The 24,320-nt window shown below is 41.5% G+C and overlaps 1 long non-coding RNA gene across 1 annotated transcript in view; it reads left to right on the top strand.

Moving 5' to 3' along the window:
* The window catches only part of LOC108446385, a 254,649-nt gene that overhangs the window by 26,083 nt on the left and 204,246 nt on the right, over positions 1 to 24,320 (top strand). The window contains exon 4 of the long non-coding RNA XR_001861558.1: positions 13,634 to 13,728. This is a non-coding gene — a long non-coding RNA (uncharacterized LOC108446385). The remainder of the gene's footprint in view (positions 1 to 13,633; positions 13,729 to 24,320) is intronic.

The raw sequence follows: 24,320 nt of genomic DNA, 5'->3' as shown, positions 1-24,320 counted from the left end.
AGGTATTTGCTATTAAATTTCTCCAATAGCCTATTTGCTTAATTATGGATGGGTGCTTATTGATGAATCTTTCCTTCCCAAGAGAGGATCTCACTAAGACCCAGGCAGAAACTACAGGAGATATATTTGGACAGTGTTCACATTGTATCTGTTCTTGTGGTGTATGGCAGAGCAAGGATGGCTCAGCTTGGCAGCTCAAGGCCTTAGGCTGATCCACAGGATGATTCCATGTGCTTTGCTTTTTATTCTTTGAAAGATGAGGAATGTCTATAGTAGTATTCATGGTCCAAACAGCTGAAAACTCTCTGCTGCATCTCTGCAGGGTCTGAGGCTGGATCCACATCTGCCTTGTCCCCATGGAAGGACAGGACTTGGTGGCAGATGTACTCTGGGAGCTGCCAGTGTCCACACAGCCTGGGAGTTTTGGCAGGTATGGGACAATGGCAGTTGGGACCAGACGTCTAAACACGCTTTTCTGTTTCATTCAGAGATTTCAGGGGGACTGTTTAACCTTTAGACAAAGCCTTTCCAAATAAAATGCTTTACCAAAGGAACAAAACATCAAGGAAAGGGGTATAACAATATTTAGAATTCTTCCACATTGCAAAATCTGTGCAAGGAACTTCGGAAGAGTCACTACCAAATGCGCCCAGTAGTATTTCTTAATATTTGTAGTTGTTCTTAAATCTATATACCTAATCAGCTCCTTAAACTGTGCTCCAGGCATAGTGAAGGGGAAAAAAATATTTTAAAAATTGCCTGAAGGGATGAAGCCTCTTGGTATTTATGGTAAATGCACTGCTTTGCTCTTGTTGGGAGCTTTCATTAGTTTAAATTGTCTGTCTTAATGCAGCTTGTAAATTACTGACACTAAAGGAGATTCCAAAATGGTATGTGTTACCATGGAATACTTCTACTTTTAATATATAATAAAGAGGTAACTGTCATATATCCCGAAGTCAAAAAGCAACTTCAGATTTCTTATTTAGAAGATGATATCTTAATTGAGCTCACCAGAGAGATGACTGGGTAAAGTTCATGTGGTGTTTTTGCTTAAGGTGTATCTGTCAAGTGCAGTTGGTTGTTTTGAAAAACAAACCAAAGAATTTCAGTGCAGGGAAACCATTTTGCTATCTGTTCACCACAGCCCATGTTTTCTGTTGGCTTTCTGAAGCTTGGTGTGGCTGAGGCTGTGCCACAGTAGGGCAGAGGGTCCATGAGCTTATGTATCTTGAGGCACAGGGGCAACAGAGCCACAGGACAACACGCTGGAGGGGGATCCTGGCTGTGTTGTAGCCTACCTTATCAAACAACTGAGAGCTCCTTGCACCACATTTTTGACACTAGTGGGCAGGGTATGGACGGACGGACATACAATGGACTGAAAGTGTGGACAGAACTGGCAGTCAGTACCTTTCATCTTTAGTGAAGAATTCCAGTCTGTAAAGGACCTGCTGCAGCTGATTTTGTGCTTTTTCCTCTTATTCTTTTGAATCAGCCTCATGTGCACAATCTCTGCTCAAACTCTTTCCTTACTGATGTTTCATGGTCTCTTATTTCCATTATTTGACAATTACTAAAAGGAGATCTTGTAACTCATGCAGCATTAAGAGCAGATCTTATAATAATCAGTAGTTTCAGCAGCTCTTTCTATTCTCCCTTCTTTCGTGGCTTATTATAAAAGTGTCAATCTCTCACTGCTATCTAACAAACAAACTTCTGCCCTGGATCCATTTCCTCTTGGGCAGTTTGCCAGGAATAACAAATTAAACTTCAGCTCTCAGTTTAAGAAGTTTCACTTCACTGGGTAGAGTTCAAGTACAGTCTATTATCCTGACTAAGTGATAGAGGAGTCCTTTGATGTTTGCTTCTTGAGTGGTTTATACAAGCCAGGGCTTCCTGTAGGAAAAAGAACTGCAGCTGAAGGAAATACTTGATTGATCAGGTAACCTCTTCCTCTCACTCTTACTTGAGAGTGTCTGAGTGCCCAGTGACAGAATCATGCAGAGATACAAAGGGAGACCTGGTACAGTCTCCACCAGAAGAAGTCACACAGTTTGATGATGTTGCTCAATTTATCAGGTGAGAGGGACCAATCCTGCTCCTCCCACCTTCCTGTTCCCCACTGCTTTGCCTACTTCAGCTCTGGTGGTCCACCATGGCTTGTTCAACCTACTTAATTTGTAAGAGTTCACAACTGAAATGAAGTGTTCTGCCATGCCCATGAACTGAACTGGATAATTAGTAGTGCTCCTCCACAGAAGGGACAGGGCTGCACAGGTGGCACCTGGAGCAGGAGGCACAGGGGAGAGAGGAATAACATTATGCAGGAATAGAAGTCCTCCATCTGCACCTGCCAGCCAGCAGGTCAGCCTGGCTGTGTCACTGAGCCATGCACTCAGGGCCCCTCCAGAGCCCTCTGACCTTCAGCTGGGTCCCACTCTGAACTCTTCTGGAAGATGCTGGTTTTCTCTTTTGATCACTAAGGTCTGTGCTCATTTTATCACATAAAATGGTTAAGTGCTGTGTTTTTTCTCTCTGTAAGAAGGTATAGTGAGGCTCCCCTCCCAGTAATTCTGGCCTGGAAGTCTGAAGGAAAAGCAGAAGTTGACTAGAATATATAGAGGAAAAACAGGAAGTGTGCAGTGCAAGGTGATCAGAGCACAGGGATCAGCCAGGAATAAAGAGGAAAGGAAAGCGGTACCAGCAAACCTTACATTGTCTGAGTTGTTTCAAGATGCCTGCTGTTCTGTGGTCAATGGTAGTGAACTGCTCTGCTTGATTTCTGAATCAGAGTATTTAAAAACTCCCTTTGTTAGCTTGTCACTCACAGATAATTGGGGTATTTTTTCTATGCCAATAACATTTACAAAAATTTTGCTTCCCCCTGACTCTTTAGAAGTGTGGCCACAGCAGCATTGTTTTCCTGTCCACTTTTCCTGTCCATATTGGAGCACTGGGCTCAGAAGTGACCTGCAGAACTCTTGCCTCTAACCAATGGGACAGCTGAACAGCTCGTGAGCAGCACTGCAGTGACAGAAGTAGCTGTGCTAACAGTTCAGTATTACAGGCAGGAGAGGTCTTGCTCTCCTTCTTAGCTCCTGGCCTTGCAATTCTGCTATTTTCCTTGACTTGGGTGTGTTGGGTGCCTGTCAGATGACTATTGAGCTGATTCAACTCACTAACCCAAAAGAAAATCATCTCTATGTAACACTGTCGCTGTTGGCTAGAAGGAGAGCATGACGAGATTTGGAGGCAAACAGCCTTTATTTTGCAATTAGATGTTGCAATACCTGTGGATATTGCATGCTTCACAGTGTTGCAAGAGTCCCTTGAGCAGAACTCATTGAATTTGGTTTGTAAAAGCTTGTCTAAAGTATGGGTATTGGAAGTTATGAAATTACCCATTATTCAGTACATGCAAAGAAACCTTACACTATTTTATTACAACTTATTTTGGGTTGTGTAGAAGCAATTTTTCCTTCAGCTATATCCATGCCTGAAACACTTTTAATCCCAAACACCGTGACTCTCCTGACCTCCTTTGTTATATAGAGAAACACTTTAATAATATCTAATTACCTGTAGAAATGCACATGTTGGAGACCTCAGTGTTTCCTTGCCTTGGAGCCTGGTAACAGGCAGTTTCAGAGTACTCTCTGGATGACTGAATAAACCTGGGAAGTGTCTTTTTTCCACAAGCGATTTGCTGTTGCTATCCACCTTTCGAGATCTGGACTCTGGTCACAGAGAACTTTGGAAGCTTTTTGCATGTAGCCCCAGGAGTTTGTCCCACGTAATGGACACTGATGTTTTCCAATCAGCAATGTTATTTTTAAGCTCTGCCATGTCACATTATCTTATTGCTTCACAGACCCTGTGACTGCTTGTGCCTGCAGACAAATCTAGCACAGGCCAGGGGGAGGGTAATTCCTCCTTTTTGGTCTGCCCCCTCCCCTATTATATCCCAAAGGTCTATTTCTATCTGGGAATGGAGGCTGGGCGGCCACTTGACTATATGTGGCTTTATGTGACAGTGCCTCCGTGAATCCAGGCAGCTTGGCTGCCTTCTCTGAATCTCTCCTGTAACCCACGGTGTTTCTTCTTCCCCCAGTGAGACTTTTGCCTCTAAACAGTAAGTTTTCTTCGGAATAATTTCCAAAGGAGTTATAATTTTCCTGTTGTACACCCAAAATATGCTTTCTTTGAAACCCCCCTCTTCCTGCCTTCCCACAGAAATGCTGCTCATCAGCTAGTTCAACATTTGTGCATTCCTTTTCTTGTCCTAGAGCTCAGTGCTACTCCTTTCTCAGTCTGAGAATGGATAAAGGATGGTCTCTCACTAAATGGAAACATATTTTTCCTCTCAAGAGATTTGCTTTTATCCAAGTTGATTCTTGAAGAAAGACTAAAGTGCCAGAAAGAGAGATGTAAGCTGAAGCAATTTGTTTGTCTGCCTGCAGGCCCACCCTTACATCAAAGTCCAGTGGAGTTGTTTGGTCAGATTGTCAGGTGTGTGTCCTGAGTGTGAGGAAATGAAGTTTACAATGACTGCAAAGGGATAAGCTTTTAGAAAAGTTAAATTGGCCAAATCTTAATCACCTTTCACTTGGTTCCACTCATTAAAAGACCTGTTCTTACTTTCTCATGAACTCTCTTCTGAATGGAGCATTAGAATGAATTCCATTATGCTCGTCCCATGCACATAATAAATATTTCAGGACTCCTCTGGAAAAAGTAAGTGATAAAATTCTGCTGTCTTTGCCAAGATACTAATTTTTGCATTCAACAAAACACATTCCAAGGCGGTGGAAAACAGAGTTTCTCATTTGTAGAAAATTTTATTGTTGGTGGTTTTTAATTTGGTTTTGAATTTAAATTTTTAGGATCATCAGCTTTGAAGTGGTAAACCAGGCTGGGTCCAGTTTCTGACCTGCGGAAGGTTTGGAACAAGGTGTTACAAATAAACAGCATTTTCTTTGGATAAATTCTGATGATTTGAAATGTCTAATACTTCATACTGCTGGTCAATTTGATTTGTTGTGCAGAAGAACCAGACTCTGGCCTAGCTGCCCAAAACCCTTGTATTGTCCCTGGGCATGCTCAGGGAAACACAAGAGCAAGCATATCAGCATCCCCTCTGGAAAGTCACTTCAGTGTGGGCTGTGGTATCTCCCCTTGCAGTTCCCCTTGCAAGGCTGAAACTGCAGCTTTTGTGACTGACTGCAGCTCTGATAGTAAATATAAACCAGAAATACAATGACTACTTGCTCTGGGAGACAAAGCAGCCCTATGGCAATAGGACTCCTAACTGCCAGCATTTCTTGCCTGCCAGTTTACTTCCGTAGTAACTGGGATAAGGCCTTAGGGGGAAAAAAAACATGACGATGAACATGGCAAAATGTGAAGCCCCTTTTCTTTAGTAGCAACTGCTCTCTTCCCAAAGCTGGCAGTGAGGGAGAAGACATGAAGAGAGCCTGAAGCTCCTTTGTACCCAGTGTGTATGTTTGTGATTGATTTCTTCCTCTAGCAAAGCACATGTAAAAAATACCTGCTCCAACATTGTTCCTGTTGCAGGGTTTTGAGCTGGCATGTCCCAGAGCCAGTACACACTGCCCCACAAGCAGCTGTACCCGTGTTCCTGGCACGGTAAGCTGCTGGTGGAGTAGCCATGGGCATAAAGCCACACTCACAGCACACCTTGGGCAGCCAATGTAGCCCAAGAGAAGGGATCCTTCCTATTTGTTGGCCAAGCAGCACCTCATGTCCTGTGTTGCTCTTGTTCATTGTTTTTGCAGGTGATTGCAGTTGGAATGCTGAAGGGTTGGATGTTTCTCTTTATTGAGAGGAAAGAAGACTGTGGCATAATCACCTGATTAAAAAATATGCAAGGAAGGACAGAGGGAAGAGAAGCAAAGCCTTGACATCTCTCCACCAAGAATGAAAGAGGAACATGATGATAGGTTCTTTCTAGGAAAGCTTTTCTGCTTCCTTATGAGTCACTCGCATTCAGCTGGAGGGCCTTGTGTTGTCTTTTGCCCAGCACAGGAATAGCCAAAGCATCTCCCACAGAAATTGTAGGAGTAACAAGTCCATGTCCATTGAGTTCAGCTTTCGGAATGTCATGTTTGTTGTGCCAGAGGCTCAGTGTGCCTCTCTCTGTATGTGCTACTGGTAAATGCATTCACTGCAAATTGGTTTTGAGGCTTTTTGACTTTTACTCTTGTGGTAAAACAACCCTCCTAAAACTTTGGAGAAAAGGAAAACTGAATGCAACTGACATTTTTACATCGTTATTGAACTATTCTGATGAGAGAGAATCCTAAAAGTTTTTTAGTGATTTGAAATGTTTCCGTTTCTTTGGAAACATCTTTGCAGAAGCAGATTCTGGGTTTTTGGCTGGCATTTCCCAGCAGCTGTTGCCAGCTTTCCTACAGGTCTGCTAGAAAGTGCATAGACTCTGGTGTGCTGCAAGACTGTGTGTTCCTGGATGTGTTTTGTCCCTGTGACAGTCCCCAGTTCTCATTTCAAATTTTAGAAGTCCGCACAACGATAAAGGCTTGAGCATCTCACTGTGCAAGTGCAAATGGCAGCTGCCTTTGCTTGACCCTCTAAGGCCCACTATCTTTGCTAATAAAGATTCCCTGTGTAACTCCCCATTAAAAGTGGCAGGGGGAGGCAGGGAAAAGATCAGTTATCCAGTGTTTGAAATATCCCTTTAGCTGCTGGGAGCCACTATTTGATCTAAAGCAGGATACTTAGATGTGTTCATTTTTAAGTGTCGGGTAGTTCAATGACTTCACTCAGCATTTGCATTTTATGGGGGTACATGTAACCTGAAGAATGAAAGGAAAGTTTGCTATTTCCTGTAAACATTTTTATATAAAAGTGTCATATGAAAGGCTGTTGAATGAAAAAATTACTGTATTGTGAAGTGCCTGGAAAAAAATCACTTAGGCATTATTTTAATCCTTGGCAGTAACTATTCCAATGTATACTGTTTGTTTAAGAAGCCAAGAACACTGTTCCTGAAATGACTTTCTTATGACTCTGGGTACAGAGCAAAGTGTAGGGAATCTGTGTATGGGTGAGCAGATAGAGGCTGTCCCCTTCGGGACAGTAAGACCATGTAAGGATGCAGAAGGATTCTGACTGTTTTACCTGGAATTTGATTCAGACCACATTGGCTTAGCAGTGGCGTAAGCTTGTAACCAAAGCAAGTAAGCCTAAAGGTCGGCAGTCATTAGGTGATTTTCCTTATATGCCAACAAAAAGTATTGATAATGAGTTCTCTCTCTTCATCTTCTCAGGCTCTTTCGATTGGTTGAAAGGTGTTAAACATGCCACTCTTTTAGGACTTTCATCTTATGGCAACAGTGTTAAGTTGCTCTCCTTAGGTAATTATAGGATAAAAAAGAACAGGGAAAGAAAGAACCTGGAAAAGCCTGAAGATACCCAAATGAAGCAAGTGGAAAACACATTTTGTGAGCATGAGGTGTAAATTAAAGATCTCAGAAATATTCAATAGGAAATTTTGTCCTTTCAAGTGGCAAAAGTATATTGGTGATTAATTTTATGTTTAATCTTGTATCCCACCACAGAAATAGAAGTTTAAAGAGTGATCTCATGCCTGACAACCGAAAGAGATTGAGAATTTCAAGCCTTGATATGTCCCCAGCAGAAAACAAGTGCCAGTAAGAAACAAACCCATCCCTTTAATAGAGAAATTGGTGGCACGGGTCACCACCTACTTTGACAAGTCCTTTTCTCTTGTGTCATTTGTTGGTTTTGCTGTTATCTGTAGGAATGATCAAGGAGACTGATTCATCATTGGAGAGGAGGAGAGAGGTCACACATGAAACTTGTCTCCTGTACTGTCTTTAATTGAACCTTCCCTGGTGTTTTTCCAGGCTGGTGGCTTTTCTGCACAGATTTAGCTGCAAGCAGTGCCTTCAGAGAAGCCAGATTAACATGACAGCTTGGCCAGAGCAAAAGTCTTGAAAGATTGCAGGAGAACTGCAAACATTGATGGAGGAAGAATGTTTGGTAATGGCAGATGGCAAACAGATGCATACAAATAGAGGAAGGCAGCTGGAAAAGGTCAGGAAAATGCAAATGGAAGAGGACAGGACACAGTCTTTCAATGTTTTAAGGACCTTCTTTATACATGTGGCAGTTCTGGACACATGAGGTGGTCTCATGCAGTCCGATACTTTTCCCAGGAAACCTTTAAGTGATTTGAATGTTTCAAATTTATTTTTTTGGTGCTTAGGCAGCCTGTGAGCGATGGTATTAATGAAATATGAAGTGGCTGACAAAACTGCCAAACAGCAAACTGTGTTTATCAGGACATAACCTGTCCAGCTCTGGTTTTAATTCAAGAATATTTAGTTACCAGTTGCTACAGTGAAGACACACAGATCTGAGGAGGAATCAGCCTCTTTCCTGCCTCCTGGTGTCATTGTCCCTGAGGGAGGAGGGAGAGAATACAGAGCCCCTTATTTCAAATATCCCTCTTCTGGGGCAGGCTTCTCCAAGAATTTTAAACTCCTAATCATTTTGTGCTCTTTGCTCTATGGAAGGTTGTCTAGGAAGTTTGGAGGCTGTTTGTCTGTTGTACCAGAGGAATTGGGGAAAAGCTCCCTCCCCCCTTCTCTCCTGCTCCTCGGAAGTAGCCACCTGGTATGTTGCAAATTGTGGTCTCTTTGGAGGCAGGTCAGGTACATGTTGTCCTCATAAATTTTCAGATAAAAGTGATGCTGAAAAAGGTGAACATGTTTAAGAGGTGAATTGGCTCCCAGGGGATACTTCCTCTGTTGTACTTTCCTTAAATGCTATAAATAAAATACTATGGGACACTTATTTAATGTATGGGAAAAGTTATATGACTTGAAGTTTTAGGCTATTGAATTGAATTTAAAGACTTTTCTCTTTGCTCTCTGTGTATTTCCAGCATGTTTGGTGGTTGGGTTTTTTTTTATTGTTTGTTTTGTTGGGGTTTTTTTCCCCCCCTGGAGGGGATCTTCTTTTATATTTTTCCAGTTTTGCTTGCTTTTCTGGTGCATCCCTGAGCCTTCAGGAGGGATAAGAAGCAGCCCTTCTTCAGACCTTTATTGATAGGCCGAAGTAGCAAACCAGAAGTAGTCTTAACTACGCAGAGCAAAATCATTCCTGTGTTTGAAATTTAATTTTATGTAACCAGGACAAGAAAAAGCTTGTCTGGGTAGAAGATAAGTATAAAATGGTACTGAAATCAGATAAATGGCTGGGTTGTCAGAAGCTTGAAAGTTTTAAACAAGTTTAAAACTTGCTCAGTGGAAGCTTGGTCTGAGCCCTGTTCTGGCCCCCCGTACCCTGCTGCAGTGTAACTTCCCTCTGAACTGCAGAACTGCCCTTGTCAGTCCCTTCTCTGGGAAGGTAAAGGAGGAATCCTTAGTGCCAGCCATAGGAAAAGCCACAGAAGTTTCAGGATAGGTTATTTATTCTCCTGGTGTTGCATTTTGTGCATTCAGGACAGAGCCAAAGCCATGGAGGCAAGTGGGTGAAAAGCAGTTCTAAGCTTTTCCCTGTCACAGCAACTTGTCACGGAATGTCTAATAGCTGTTTTCATTCTCGCATTGGTTGAGTCAGATCCATTTGATTCAAAACTGCTGCCCTGACATTTAGACCTTTCAGGCAGACTGCTCTGGCAGCACCTTATTTTTCTGTTGGAAAAGGAGGGGAGAAAAATCGTTGACATGTAATTAATGGAGCCAGATAGAACCTGAATTCTGAACTACACCCATTATTGAATAATGAGATATAAATTCTTTGTTATAAATCACTTTAACATCACAATGGCATGGGAGGACTCAGAGGGGATGGTGACTTGTTTTGCTTAAGCACTGATCTTGTACACAGACAAATGCTCATGAGAGTTGTTCTGTTAAAGACAAATCTTTACAGGGCAAACAAAATCATGGACCAAAATGGCAAAATGGAGCTAGTAGGAAGGGTGGAAAGAATGGCAGAAGGAAATTAAGATCTTACTTGGTCTTTTTCAACCTGCTAAGTCCCTGTCTGGCTGTCTAATTTTTTTTTAGAGTCAGGACTGTAGAGTTCTAGAGTTCTAGACAGGTGAACTCTGTCTTACATCTACTTTTCTGAAGTATCCATCCACACGTGTTTCTCTCTGTATAACTGTTGTCTCTCAGAATTCAAAGTATTACTAATGCATAGCTTCTAATTGATTACTAATCTATAATTAATTGTTCTTTTTAACTAAGAGGGAGCTTCAATGCTTTAAGATCTCCTAATTTTGAAATTAATTAATTGCAGATTAAATTAGAAGCCACTTGTTAAGTTTAACAAAACAAAATTAAAAATTGAAAAAATGGCTTTATGCTGTAAGGAGTAAGTGTTACATGGAGCAAATGGTTATAATTATAGTTTGAATTATCTTTTTATCAGTCCCCAAACATAAAATATCTCTATTACATGAAACCTAGATAAGTTTTGGAGGCATATTATATAGTACTGTGGGATTCAGCAGAGATAGGTAGAGGTGTCAGACTGACACTGGATAGAAGCAAATGTAGATTAGCTGAAATTCTAGGGCACTTCAGAGATGCTTTAATAAAGTGCGATTCTACAATGTTTTTAAGAAGACAAGAGAGAAAAAACAAACAAATGTTTACCTGATTTAATAATATAGTCTGCAAAGATCTTGACATCTGTTTTTAATGGTAACTGAAAGCTGAGGGACTTGTGGAAATTGAACTGTCTGTGTGGGTAGAATCGGAGGAATGTTCTTTAATGCCATATCCCAGGATGTGAGCTGACAAAGCTGGTTTCTATGTAAATGCATAAGATGCAACCTTTTTTAAGCCATATGTAAAAAATGACTGAACCACTGGCAAATGTTCCAAATGCTCCAAAAGTTCAAAGATTTGCTCCATTTAGGCCCCCTGCAATTCAGAAAACTATTGAAATTTTTCTTTGCTATCTCTGGACAAATCCCCTTGCCTGAATGCAGCCTGCTCCATGTTCTCTTGCTTTGTCTCATTGCTGATCTGAATCAGCTCCACTCGAGCTCTCCTGTAGTGCTTGGAGGATCTCTGTCCGTCTGGCCTGGCAGGCTGCTGCCACGGATCAGGCCTGCACAGGGACTTTCCTCAGGATTCAGGATTGGAAAGGTACAAAATCTGCTCAGTGCCTCTGCCCATGAGGAAGCCCACTAGCAAGCAAGATTTGGAGACAACCCAGTTAAGCATTACTGCTGAAAACACAACTGCGTATTCCACAAAACATCAGCAAAGGGATCCCCCCACACCTTTTAGAAAAGAAACAGCTGGGTGATTTTATGATGATATATATCCAGGTGGACCTGGCTCTGGAAAATGTGATTTGGTTTATGCTGTTGAGAAAAGTCAGGTTCCAAGATAATTTTATCAGTGTATTCATAATTCTATGAGCATGACCCCTGACATAATCTACCTACCCTCCTCCTTAGATCTTGTTTTTACAGGTACACTGGAGACCAAGAGATTAGAACCTAACTCAACAAAGTAGGACAAAGCACAATGCAGTGGGCTAGTGCCACAGAATAGCTGAGTATCCCACATGTCCTGGGGACAGATCAGTACCAAGCTGCTTGGAGAAGCCCTTCTGTGCCTCAACTGGTGCAGTATATGTCAACTCACACAGAGGCAAAGGAAAGCAGCTACAATGTAAAAGTTAACTTGTAGAAACCATTTCTGAAAGAGTCAAACAGAAATAACTTTTATTGCAGTCTTGCTTTAATACTTGACAAATTAAAAATGCTCCTTCTTTTACATATCCTTTTTGCATAAGCATGTAGTTTCCAACTGAAATGTTTTTATATCTGATGCAATCTCTTAATGGGAACTGGTTTTCTTCTAAAACAAGACAAAGCAAAAATGTCTAAAATAGTGCCTTTATTAGTGCTTTGTTACTTAAAACATTGATCAGTAGCTCCATATACTTCTTGATTGCAAACGGTGTGCCCATGTTAATACTGCAAAATGTTTTGGGTAGTACAGATGAAGAAGTGTGTCACCAATGAAATGTACATTAGACAGTTGTGTTGTGTTGTGACATTAGGCTATTGCAGTTTAATTCTGTTATCTGGTCAGCTGTAGTATTCTGATGGGACTGGGGAAGATAAGGTTACAGGAAGAAGCTGATACGAGAAAACCTCATGCGCTGCATTAGATTGAGTGGGTCAAATGCATGGAGTTGTATATAGATAAAGAAGTCTATTCTTGTTGGTTAGCAGCTACTTCTGTTATGGAGCAGAGGAAAAGACAGTGCTGCTTCATCCGTGTTTCAATCCAGTAGGAGTCAATTCCTCATCTAAGCTTTAGTGATTGTTTATTCAATGTGACATGATGTCTTTGGGAAGAGTGACATAAAAGGAAATGACGTTTGGAGAGGAAAATGCCACTTGACCTCAGAGCCTTGTCCCCCCTTAAGTTTTTCTTTATCCCCACTTTTCTGTTTTGTCACTAGATCCTTTAATCCCTTCTCTCTCCATAAAAGTGCCAAGATGTCTCCAAACCACTTAGACTGCAGTGTTTCCATGTTCTTAACTGGCAACTAATACCATGAGTTCATTATTCTGACCCTGAGTGAAATAGTTTGAATTTCCGGTATACACAATTATTTTGGGTTATGACTTCTGACTTTTGAACCCCTCACCAGAATGCACCATTTAAATCTCTTCATCAGCTCTGAGTGCTGTCACTGGGTCAACTCGGTGTCAATATTCCTCTAACAGCATGATGCTACTCAGAATTTCTTTCTACGTCTTCTCTTGGAACAACTGTGGCAAAATCTGGAATCTTCTGTTCAGAAGGCGTGATTCTTTCACTATTATTCATGTTCTCCAGGAGTCATGGGATTGTTTACAGCATATGGGACAGTTAGGTGCTTTTGGAAAAGTAAACTGGAGTCAGTAACTAATAGTCCTTGTTGTGTATTTCATGCTCTCTGCAGCTGTGCTGGGCTGCATTCTGCTCTCATCTGCAGCAATACAAGTAGTAAGCAGCGCAAGCAATTTTAGTACATGATCTGAGTGCAAAAAGAGGTATAACTTCAGAAAGCTGATCTGCTGTCATTCCTCTGTGTAGTAAATATATTCTATATGCATTTTGTTTTCAGTTTACAAAACATCTTCAATTTCAAAAATATAATTAAAAATTAGCAGATATTAAATACCCAGTCACTGCATGTGGAAAAAGATCATCTGATTTATCTTACTGTTTCTTTCACATATTTTGCTCTGTAGCTGTAGGAAGTAATATGATATTAAAGAGTAATTTTCCTTCCCGTTGCTTCATCCATTTATTGTATTATATTGTCAAGTACTCTTGTAAAATAAACTAGCAGCCCAGGCTCACTTAATTCAGCCAAATACTAATCTACCAGTATATACCTTTAGTGAAGCCTGATTTGGTGGAAGGGAGTTCAATAGAGGGTGCAAAATGGACATACAGATGGATTCCCAGATGGAACTGTTTTGAAGTTTGTGTAAAAGCAGATAGTAATCTGAAATGTACTCTCAGCCAACAAAGACCAGAAAAGGACTTACACCACTGAAGTGGTATTTACTAATTTTTATTTCCTTCCTTAGCTTACTATCAGCCATGGGAATTTACAAGTTTTCCAACAAGACTGAAGAAATCCAGGAAACCACAATGACAGATCCACTTGAAACAACCATTTCATGTGAGTGAGCTGAAAAAATACAAACTTTTTTTTATCAGTGGCTGAAGATGTCTGTTGAAAACATCACTAATACTACAAAGTTCAGTATAATTAAAAGAGTGTTCCTCATGCGCAGCTGGCAGGCATTTGTTGGCATCAGTATTTTTTTTAAGTGAAGGCCACTGTAAGCAATCCACTTCTCTCAGAAATGAGTGTAAGATTAAAAGTTTTGGGCACATTCTTTAAATAAGTGATTTGTTTTTCTCTTTAAACATTAATTTATAAACATAAGATCTTCTAAGAAAATAAAACCTTGCTTCCACTGGGCATACACCTTCCTTTTTCAATAATCCAGTACCCCATCTTTGTATTGTAAACTTGCTGAAACTCAAGAAACTACTTTCTACTACTTATTAATTCTATAGGAAACGTTCAGAGCCTGGCTTTGAGAAACAGTGTGGTATTCACTTCTTCTCCATTCAATTCCAATACAAAATTCTGGGCAGAGAACCTGTCAGTGTGGTAGTCCAGTGCAGAGATATAAGTGTCTTTATTTGTCCCACAAACTGTTATTATGGGTTGAGATGGAGAAAGATTTTTGTCAGAGTGAATCTGAGATCACAAGCTGAACTTCCAAAGCAAGAAAAATAAAATAAATTGAGCACAATTTATGTGTAAATCAGTAAGATACAAGCAGTGTGGAATCTCAAGTGGAATACTGGTGGGAATAGGCAAACTACTGTAGTTAGTGAGGTACTACTGTATATCTGAGCATGTGGGTTTTAGATTGCTTTTGGAAAATACTCTTTGTCAGCTATGCTATCCTTCTCTCTCTTTTTTTTTTTTTAATGCTTTGCTGAGTCTTCTGCTTAGTCTACTTTAGGTCTCATGACTGGAAGTTTCCTTGACTGCTGTCTGCAGATGATAACAGTATCATAACAATATCACACAAAGCCGACACAGTGATGCCCATTCCAAGTATGTTTTTTGGAGTAGAGCTTCATTTAGAACACGTTTTTGGTGCAAACAAAGGCGTATGGGCCCACACTCTGGCTTTTTCAAGCAGCTTTTTTGCTGGTTTCCACAGCATGGTTGGTAGTATGTTCACCACCAAGAGCTATTAATTCAATAGCATTGAGATTGTTTCCCATAACACAGTACTCCATTGCTTCCTTGTTAAAAATAATCATGTGGGTTTTTTGTAGGTTACAAGCAGTTCTTGGAATTTTGTAATTTCCTTGGAAGATGCCTATAATTATAAGGCTTAATTGGCTTATTAGCTTGTCTTGTAACTCTGCCTGCCCTTTAAAGTTTCAGCTTTTTTTCCAGATGTTGCTCAGTAGAGTGTCATTTTGTACTTATTTCAATTTTTTGGATGCTTGGTGATAAATTCTTCTTGGTTTTGAATCTAGTTTAAATAACTGTGCCTATATAGAACATAGTTTGCCCTGTATAAGATATTGTACTGGAACCAATGTACACAGAGCTGAAATGGCTAGCAGGCCACAGCATAATAAATCAGAATGATTAATCAGCCTCCTGGGACACAGATGAGTCAGCTCAGGTCAAGACACTTCTGGGAAAACTAGATAGCTGGTAAATGTATTACCAGCTGACTATCAAAGTCCCTGTGCCATACCAGGAAATATACCTGCCTTGGGCAATTCTTCCTTTTCTGCAATGACAGAAGCAAACAGTTGTTAAGAATGCTCTCCTTCTCTCTATTCCTTGCTACCTATTCTGGCAAGTCTAACAAATTGCTTCTCCATGCCATCCTCTGTATTTGTGGGCTAACAACACAGCTTTTTATTAGATGCAGTACTATTTGCAGTGTAACATGCAGCCTTTTAATCTTCTAGTAGACAAGAAGTAGAGTTACCTCATGATCTTTTAAAAGTTGTTTATTTAATCATCTTTTTGTCTTCTATCAAATGGAGTCCAGACTCTGATTTCAGAATAATGTGGGAACATCTTCTTTTACTGTACCACATTCTACTATGATATACAGAATTAAAGCCTATGCTCCCACCTGAGTAAGGCTTACATAGTTTGCTCCATAATGGGATGTGAGACCAAACCCCCATCTGTTCTCATCATTGTCTCTTCCTTTTCATACTGGTAATTAAGGGGACCTGTTAGGGGCTAAACACTGATGCCTCAAGGTAAAGATGTTTCTTAAAATCAGCTGGAAACACCCACAGCTCCTTTTCAATTTGACAGGCAGAGCTGATCAGCAGCTCCAAAAGCCCCTTTGCCTGTATATTTTGTTTTTGTAACTACTCCCCAAATAAAATATAAATTCTTTCAATCTTAGTCTTTTTCATATCATCTTATTTTAGATCTCTCTAGATATGCCACAAACAGGGAGGGCCTTGGTGATTTGTCCATGATCTCACCCGGGATGAATTTACTACAGAGTCTGTTAGCTACCTTTTCTCCTTCCCTTCCCTTCGCTTTTGCCTATTATCACTTCCCGGCAGAACCTGTCAGCCAGGATCTGTTGAACATCATAGGTGGATCCAAGTCTGATCTAATCATTTGCATCCATTTTTTTTGCCCCTGAAGCTTTGGATAGTAACCTCATTCCAACGTGTTCTCTTTATCTCGTGTGTACCTGTGTGTCAGAGGTGTAGCATCGTCCAGAGATTTGGGACGAATGGATCCGATGGGAGTGGAGCTGTCTGGAAATGTTCCACTGATGCCAAGGTCTGCAAACACAGATCTGTTGAGGCTGAAATATTTGGAATTACTTGCATTTTTGCTGAATTGCTGCAGCCTTGCTAGAAAATACAATCTTGCATCTGGCATATGGCTGCCTTGGGAACATGATCCCAATGCCTCTTGGAGTCTCAGATCTCACAGGCTGACTGATAGTGGCCTGCCCTGCATCAGGAGACTTTGAGAACTCTAGAGAGGAGCAGCCCACCCAGGCAATGTGCTCTGGAAGGGGTTCCTTGTGTTTGGTGCTCTTCCAGCTTTGGAGACAGCGATCTCAGAATCCAGATACTCAGCCTTGTGTGTGAGTATATTCTTTGTCAAAGCCCTAAACAAGGAACTGAACACATTTCTATTCCTACAGGGTGTTACCTTCTTTGTGTTTGCTTCTTCAAATTCCACCAGGACAGACATTTACATAAAGAGTAATTGTGACCTGGAATTTTACCAGTGAATATATGTATTTCAGAATTTGTGTTCTGGGAGCCATATTAGTCTTAATGCTTGCTTTTGAATGAAAGGCTTGTTTAACTTACCAACCCAATGTGAGTGCACCCGTTGTCTCTTACAGTGAAGAAGTTGCAGCTGAAGATACATATCTGATAATAATTTTGACTTCTTGCTGTTTGAGATATAGGCCTATAAGGTCTTTCATGATACATATGAGAATTTTGCAATGTGTGGACAACAGCAAACATGGGAAAAAAAGTTCACATTATTTGGTTAGAGCCAGTCTTTACATGCCAGTGATGTTCAGCTAATGAATAACTTAGTGCAAATAGGTAAAATTATCCACAAAGCAATATATTTGTATATATAGCCCCTCATTGCTGTTTTGGTCACTTATCTGCCTTGGCCAGAACCACACTTTCTAAACCTATGAAAAACTTGGATTTGTTTTACAAGAAAAAAAGGTTTTATTACAAGAGTTTGTTTATTTCGCTCTGGTAGACATCATGAAGGATTTGGTATTGCTGCATCAGATAAGTGTGATTCTTAGGTTTTTCTGACTAATCTTTTTGACGCTCAATATTTAGAGAGCTTGGCAATGGGTATTTAACAAACATTAAGGTAAGATAAATGTCCCGTGGCCTGTACAAGGTTCTGTTTCCTAGGCAGCATGGGATTCTATACCTTCAGGCAGATAAATCACATATATGGCTCCTAGGAGATTCAGATGTTAAACTGATCCTCTCCTGATGATAAAGCTCAGTTAAGAATCCCTTAAAGATTTTAAAATGGAGGCCTCAGTCCTACAGGCACATCAATTCACTGGCTTCTGCTAAGGATTTACATGAAAACAGGTGTCCCCTCATATGTAAACAGGGCAGGATTGAAATAGATTCAACCTTATTTTGGTTTCTGGGAACCTTTTACCTGAGAGTATGGAAAACTGGTGTTACAGCCATATGGATACTGTTCTCAATGGCATAAAATCCCAGTAGTCTACAGAAATTGAATCTGACTGGTACTTTTGTCTGACTGAACAGACCTAGTTATCACCTACCATTATTGGGTTTTTTTCGATTGCAGCTGCTGTGAATGGGACTTTAGAAATACAAGGAATAATGTCAATGCCACAGAGTATATGCCTGAAATTGAAATGCTCTCTTGGTCCTGTGGATTTTAATTTGTAACCTGGATCTTAACTCTATTAAAAATCCAGGTAGAAGTATCCTTCTGGCTTCAAACATCTCTTTTGGACTCATTTCTTGCAAACAGAACTGCTCTATTAGAAGGCCCTTCCACAGAGAACTCTTTGTAGGATGAGGACTGTAAGCAAGCTGTGACAGAAATGCCAGCTGTGACATAGGATTGCGTGTCAGTGCTGTGGGAAGATGGCAGAAGAGCCTAGTTCCTGTGCAGCACTTCTCATTCATAGATTTTTTGAGTGTCATTTTACAGCAATATCCCAAGGTTACTCAGCAGATAAGTGACACAGCTGGAAATGAAGTCCAGGTGTCCTGAGCCCGAGTCCACTGCTCCATCCATCCTGCCTCCAAAGAAGCAATGTTTGCAAAGAGCAATAGGAAATGCCAGATTTGCCTTGTGTTTCACCCCTGCAAAGGAATGCTAGGTCAGCAGTATTTATTTTCTTATCTTGATCTCCCTAATTTTTACTTTTTAAAGAGCTGTCTCTGTAATGGAGCTTCTTGCAAACTCAAAACATGTTGGTAGAGATTGGAAAATTTCTTGCAAGTTATTGATGCTTGTAAAATGATGATTCCCAAACTTTGCCTGTGGAGCCTGGAAAATGGTAGTGGGAGGAAGTGATCTCCTGGCAGCATGTCAGCTGTTCTGATCCCACAGGTGACTGGATTTGAGAGTAAAGCATGGCTCGTCCTGCCTCTGCCCTGGGTTGGATTTTACGCCTCTGCCCCTGCTCTGAAGGGAATGCTTTAGAGGTACGAACTCACTGTCTGTTTCCTGGTCTGGAGCTGAACAGATTACTGGACATAAAAGCCCCATCACCCATTGCTACGAATCTATTAAACATCTCCAGTTAACCATACAGCCTCCTGCTTCAGCAGCTGAGCATGTAAATTTCTGTGACCAAATAACTGCACAGTTAACTGCTTTCACATGTGCTCCCACCGTGCCCATCTCAAAACGCAAAATCCTAGCCCGGCTTTGCCCCATGGGCAGCTGGACGGTGACCAGGACACGGCTCTTTGGGAGGCTGGATGGGGCACCCTGCAGCCTTACTACTGCCTGGGCACGGGCAGAGGATGTGTGGGCAAAGGCAACCTGGTGACAGCAGCACTTCTGTCTGTACCTCGTCCTCCTCTCCCTCCCGCACGCTACAAGAGCCAGTGGCTGCTGTGGGAGGATTTCCCAGGATCCGATCCTGCTGGAGCTGGGCAATAGGGCTCATGGCGGCTCCCCTGGCATGGCCCGGTGTGTTCTGTGGTGCTCCCCCCAGCCCCACAACACCTGTGCGAGAGGAAACTGCTTTTATTTTTCTACCTCCGAGGCTGCGGGCAGGTTTTGTTCCAAGCAGAACAACGCTCTGAGGGGCGAGGAGGTTCCCCCGGCTGCCCCTGCCCGGGCTGGCACGAAGGGGCTGTGAGAAGCCGGCCGCGCTCGGCACAGAAGGGCCGCGTCCCCCCGGGCCGGGACCCCGCGGCTGAGGCGGCGCAGGCGGAGCATGTTTGCCTTGGCAGCTGCCGCGAGCGAGCCGTGGCCGCCGGCCAGGCCCTGATGTTTCCTCTCGCCCTTGTTCGCTGAGGCATTCAGGAAAACAATCGGGAACGATGAGGGCTTTCCCGTTCCGGTGGCGCCGGCCAGGGCAGCCCGGCCTGGGGACCTGCCACCGGCCACCTCCGCGCTGGGGCTGGGGGTCGGGTAGTGTTCAGTGGCTTGCTTTGAAATAAAAAAGCCCCTCACCGCGGTGGTGCGATGGGTATAAAGTCTGTGCGTGAAGCAGGACGCAGGCTGCCCAAGATGTCAGCTATGCCGAGGAAATCCTATGGAACACAAACAAATAAGGACAGAAATGCTCAAATTACCTGCCGTTTGCTTTACCTGGGGCACGGCAGCAATAAACGTGAACTCAAGGAAACTTGGCAAGCCCCTCCTTGTACAGATACAACCACACCAATTGTAATGGAACCAGCCAGGTGCTGGGAATGCCCCTTCACAGCTCTGGGACTGCCTGAGACTTAGCAGGATCCTGATTTCCCTTGCGGATCTGAGCCTGTGGGCCAGACTGGGCACAAACAGGCAGTGACATGTTCCTGATGCCACGGTAATTCCGTGTGAGCCAGGACAGACTCCAGAGGAGTTCACCAGCCCTCACTAATGGCACTTACGGAGAAGTGCCCACCTTGAGTCACTACAGCCCAGAGAAGATGGGCAGCTGGGAAAGAAGCAGCTTCCAGGGCTGGTGTATAGTAGTAAAAATGGAGTCGGGACCTTGTCTGCAGAGTGTTTGCTGGCCTCTTGCTACTTCCCCACACCACAGCTTGTACCTGCTCTCCTGCTCCCAGGAAAGAGCTGCTTGTTGGGCGAAGCCTTGCATGTGCAGATGAGGCATTTTCAATGTTGCAGCTTAAGTTTTGCAAATTAAAAGGTTTTTCCTGGTCAAAGAAGCAGAAATGCTAAAACTAGCGTTGAATCTTTAAGTGGTGTCTCTCATCAGGAGCCTGTACACAAACGACCATTGTTACTGGAATGAGCTTTTTCTTTTCAAGTAATGATCCCCTGACATCTAACTACAGGAATCTGTGTTGGAAGAACTGGAGCCTCAATGGCAGGTGCTCTGGTTAGACAGGAGCACATCCATTTTTCCAATATAGATGCAAAAGCCTTTGACATATTGCAGCCTAAATAAATTTTTATTTTTATTTTAATGACATTTGAAAAGCACCTGAATTATTTTGAAATGGGTTTCGTTCTAAAACAGTCTCAAGAGCACAAGCTGCAATTTTTGGGTGTACTCTTCTTCCACATCAGAAGGAAGTTGCAGGTAGAAGCTACCTTGAGCTAAAAAATTGCACAGTTCTTGTTGCTGTTTGGGCTGGAGAGGGATGTACTGCATGTTTCTCTTTCGGGCTGAACAGTTGTATCTCACATCCAGCAATACCAACAGGGAGTTTTAAAAAGCAGTCTATCCTGAGTGTCATGCCTTTTCATGCTTGAAGAAACACTAGGAACTCTGTCTCGGTTCCAGTGAGTTTGTAATGTTCCTTTATCTCTTATGTTTTTCTAGAAATTGTGGCAGTCCATGAAATGGACTTCATTTCAGAATTATAAACCCTGAATTCAAATTTTATCACTTCTTGGAGTTTAACAGAGCACTAGGTTTGCAATTTTATTCACAAAGCTATGGATCATTGCAAATTGCTTCCTACTATTTGACAGCTTCCTTTTTAGAAATTTCAACACTCCAGCTATCTGCCTTCAGCAGTGTATGATTCTAATCACTGATATGATTTCATAATCCTCCTTTAATTCAGCAAACATTCCAGATTATCAACATATGCGATTTGTATTTTGGGAGAGCACAGTGCAGCAAAATTTTCCTGTTGTCAGGCTTTGGGCTTTGTAGCTGAAAGGTACATATTGTTAACCAGGGGTAATTTCTTAGATGTAGTTTATAAATATGTGTAACTGTTTTGGGTTGTAGAGATGACATTCCCTTCAATGAATGTAAGACATAAAGCTGCAGAGTTTAAAGCCAAATTCAGCGGGAAGAAAGAAAATTTCTTCCATATATCTTCTGTATGTCATTAAATGGAAAATGAGACAATTCTTCCATACATCTGAAAATGAAATAAAAAGACCTATTCTCCTCAGTTTCTGCGGATAACTTCAGCTAATTTTTGTGGCAGTTATGCACATTGATGGGAGAAAAGATGCCTCAAGTAGGATGATACGGTATGCATATATTACTAAATAAAATACTCATTTTACTTAGGAAAATCCGTCTTTGTTCCAGATAGATGTAGGCATTCTTCTTAAAGCAAGTGTTTCAGTTGTCAGGATGACTTGATACATTTGTTCTTTGATGTCAAATTCAGTTGCATCACTGTGGAATGGTTGCTACAGAAACGCCAGCCCAGTTTTTAAATGTATTGAGTTCACTCCTTATTACTTAGAAAAGCTGGATTTGATGTCTTTCCTGTAAAAAGTTCATAATAAAATGGGTAAAACCTCTAAAACTGCAGCAATACGCATGGAAAAAGTACCCAGATAGTGGGATCAGAGACAATAAGGAAAAAAAGCAATTTAGAGTCCAACAAACAAAATCTATCTCTTGAAAAAATGCTCCCTGTTGTAATTGAAACCAGAGCTAAATTAGATCAATACCAAAATATTAAAGTGTGCCAAACCTGTTTTCTGTAGGCTTTGCTATAATTGGATTCTGATGCAAGAGATAGCTTAAATAGGCGAAGTCTGTTGACTCAAGACCATGATTATTCATAGAAAAAGAGCTTCCTGCTAAGGTATACAGTACATTTATCCAGTGTTTCTTGAAGAATTAATACATTTCTATCCTTCCCTTCCATGCTGATGCATTTGAAGTCCATATCTTGCCTACAGTAAATCTCTGTCTTGCTTAACAAGAAACTATTTCACTGCATAAGCGAGGCATATTGACAACAGATTTAACCCAGACAACTCAGCTTTATTCAATCAGAAGAATGCTGGCCTGGTTTCAGGTTTCTGGGATACAGGCACAAATGGACATGCCCCAAGTAGAATCCATTTGTTTTCCCATGAATGCACCTAGTAGGAGGTCAAATAAAAATAAATATTTTGGCTCTTCAGAGCAAGATAGATTTCTGGAGTATTTGTGATTCAGACTGGAAATGTGATTACAACAAGCAGAGGTAGCATCTGAAATATGTTCTGTTGAGAGTGGAAAAAAAAGCATTGTTTTTTTTCTCTCTCTCTGTTTTAAGCTGTGGTTATGCCTTGTCTTTACTAATCAGGTTTATGAGAATGACTACATATATCTTTATGTGGCTCACCTCTTTGTAGACGCTCAGGAGTTGAGGAAAAATAGCCATTTGTGTAGTCTTTTAGGATTTTTTTTTTAATGTCGGTATAACTTATGCAAAGGAGTAGTTTATTGACTTCCCCTGTGATAGTAAGAATAAATCAATTTAGATACAGTATACTAGGGGCCCCAGATTCTCTGTGGAGTTCCACCAAACAATGAAATAAATTGTGCAAGGGCAATTTGTCCCTAATGTTTTTGGCTATTCTATTTTGTTGAGGTTTTGCCAGTATTATTTAGATATTCACTGTAATTTATACTGCCGTGTAAAAACACCCAGCGTATTTGCCTGCAGGGGAGTGAGTGCTCTCTGAAACAGTCCTTTGAACATAATAAAAGTGAAATCCCCAGGTAATAAAAAAAATCCCTGGCTTTTATGAATAATGCATTTGTGGAACGGGGGGAGAGGAAGTGCTTTTTAGATTTATTCCCCCCCTCTGCTCCCCACTCAACCTGTTGGCAGAAATAAAGTCTAGGTTGGGAGCGGGTTCCTACATTGTGAATGTGCTCTCAGGCACTTTTTTTAAGGTCCTGGCCTAAATGCTGCAACACAACCAGACACTAAATACTGGTAATTCTGATTTATTTGTTTGTTTGTTTTTAAAGTCTGTGGGTGTCTCCCCCTGTGTATTGACCATCTGGTTGTGGGTTAGGCTGTTTGGGATATGCCTGGCATGCTGAAAAGCAACACAAAATTGCAAAGTGATTGGAGGCCCATTGAGGATGGTTTGTTTGGGGTCCTCAGTGAGCTTTGACAGAGAGCAGGTGTTGTGATGATAAATTCAGAATGGGGTTGAGGATTTTTCTCTTCAGCTGGTAAGTGTGTGGGAAATGCTGGAGGCGCACTGTAAAAATAAATGATTCTTATTCAGGAGATACTGAAATGGAAACACTTTTGTGTCACAATCTCAATGGGAAAACTGTTGGAGGATTTTAATGGATTTCACCCCATAGCAGTGGTTTGGGTTCAGCACAGGAAGGTCCAAACTCAGAGCTGAATTTTGGCTGTTGAGCCTAAGTGAGACTTAAAAACAGAGTTTTAGTAGGGTTCCCATGAACAAGTGTCCCAGCCATGAACATTGCCACAATACCTATTGCTGTATCTTTGGTTTTTGAAATAAAGCTGGCAGTTTTCAAAGTGAGGATATTGGAGGAAATTTTCATAAGGTGTGAGGGGTGTATGCCAGGCAGTAGAGAATCAGTTCTCTCTGGTTTCTGAGAGTGTCAGTGGATGTGGTGCTCTTACAGCCAGTTAAACTTTGAATAATCCTTTTAGGAATAAAATATATTTTCTGTGACTATGATTGTGCCAAATCATTTTAACTTGCCAAAAAGCTGCTTTGGAAGGACTTGAGGAAACCACAGCTGGGAGTTGTGTCACAGATATAAAATG

The sequence above is a fragment of the Corvus brachyrhynchos genome, unplaced genomic scaffold (assembly GCF_000691975.1).
Source record: "Corvus brachyrhynchos isolate BGI_N302 unplaced genomic scaffold, ASM69197v1 scaffold435, whole genome shotgun sequence".
NCBI lineage: Eukaryota > Metazoa > Chordata > Aves > Passeriformes > Corvidae > Corvus > Corvus brachyrhynchos.
This window is presented reverse-complemented; position numbering and strand designations above follow the sequence as displayed.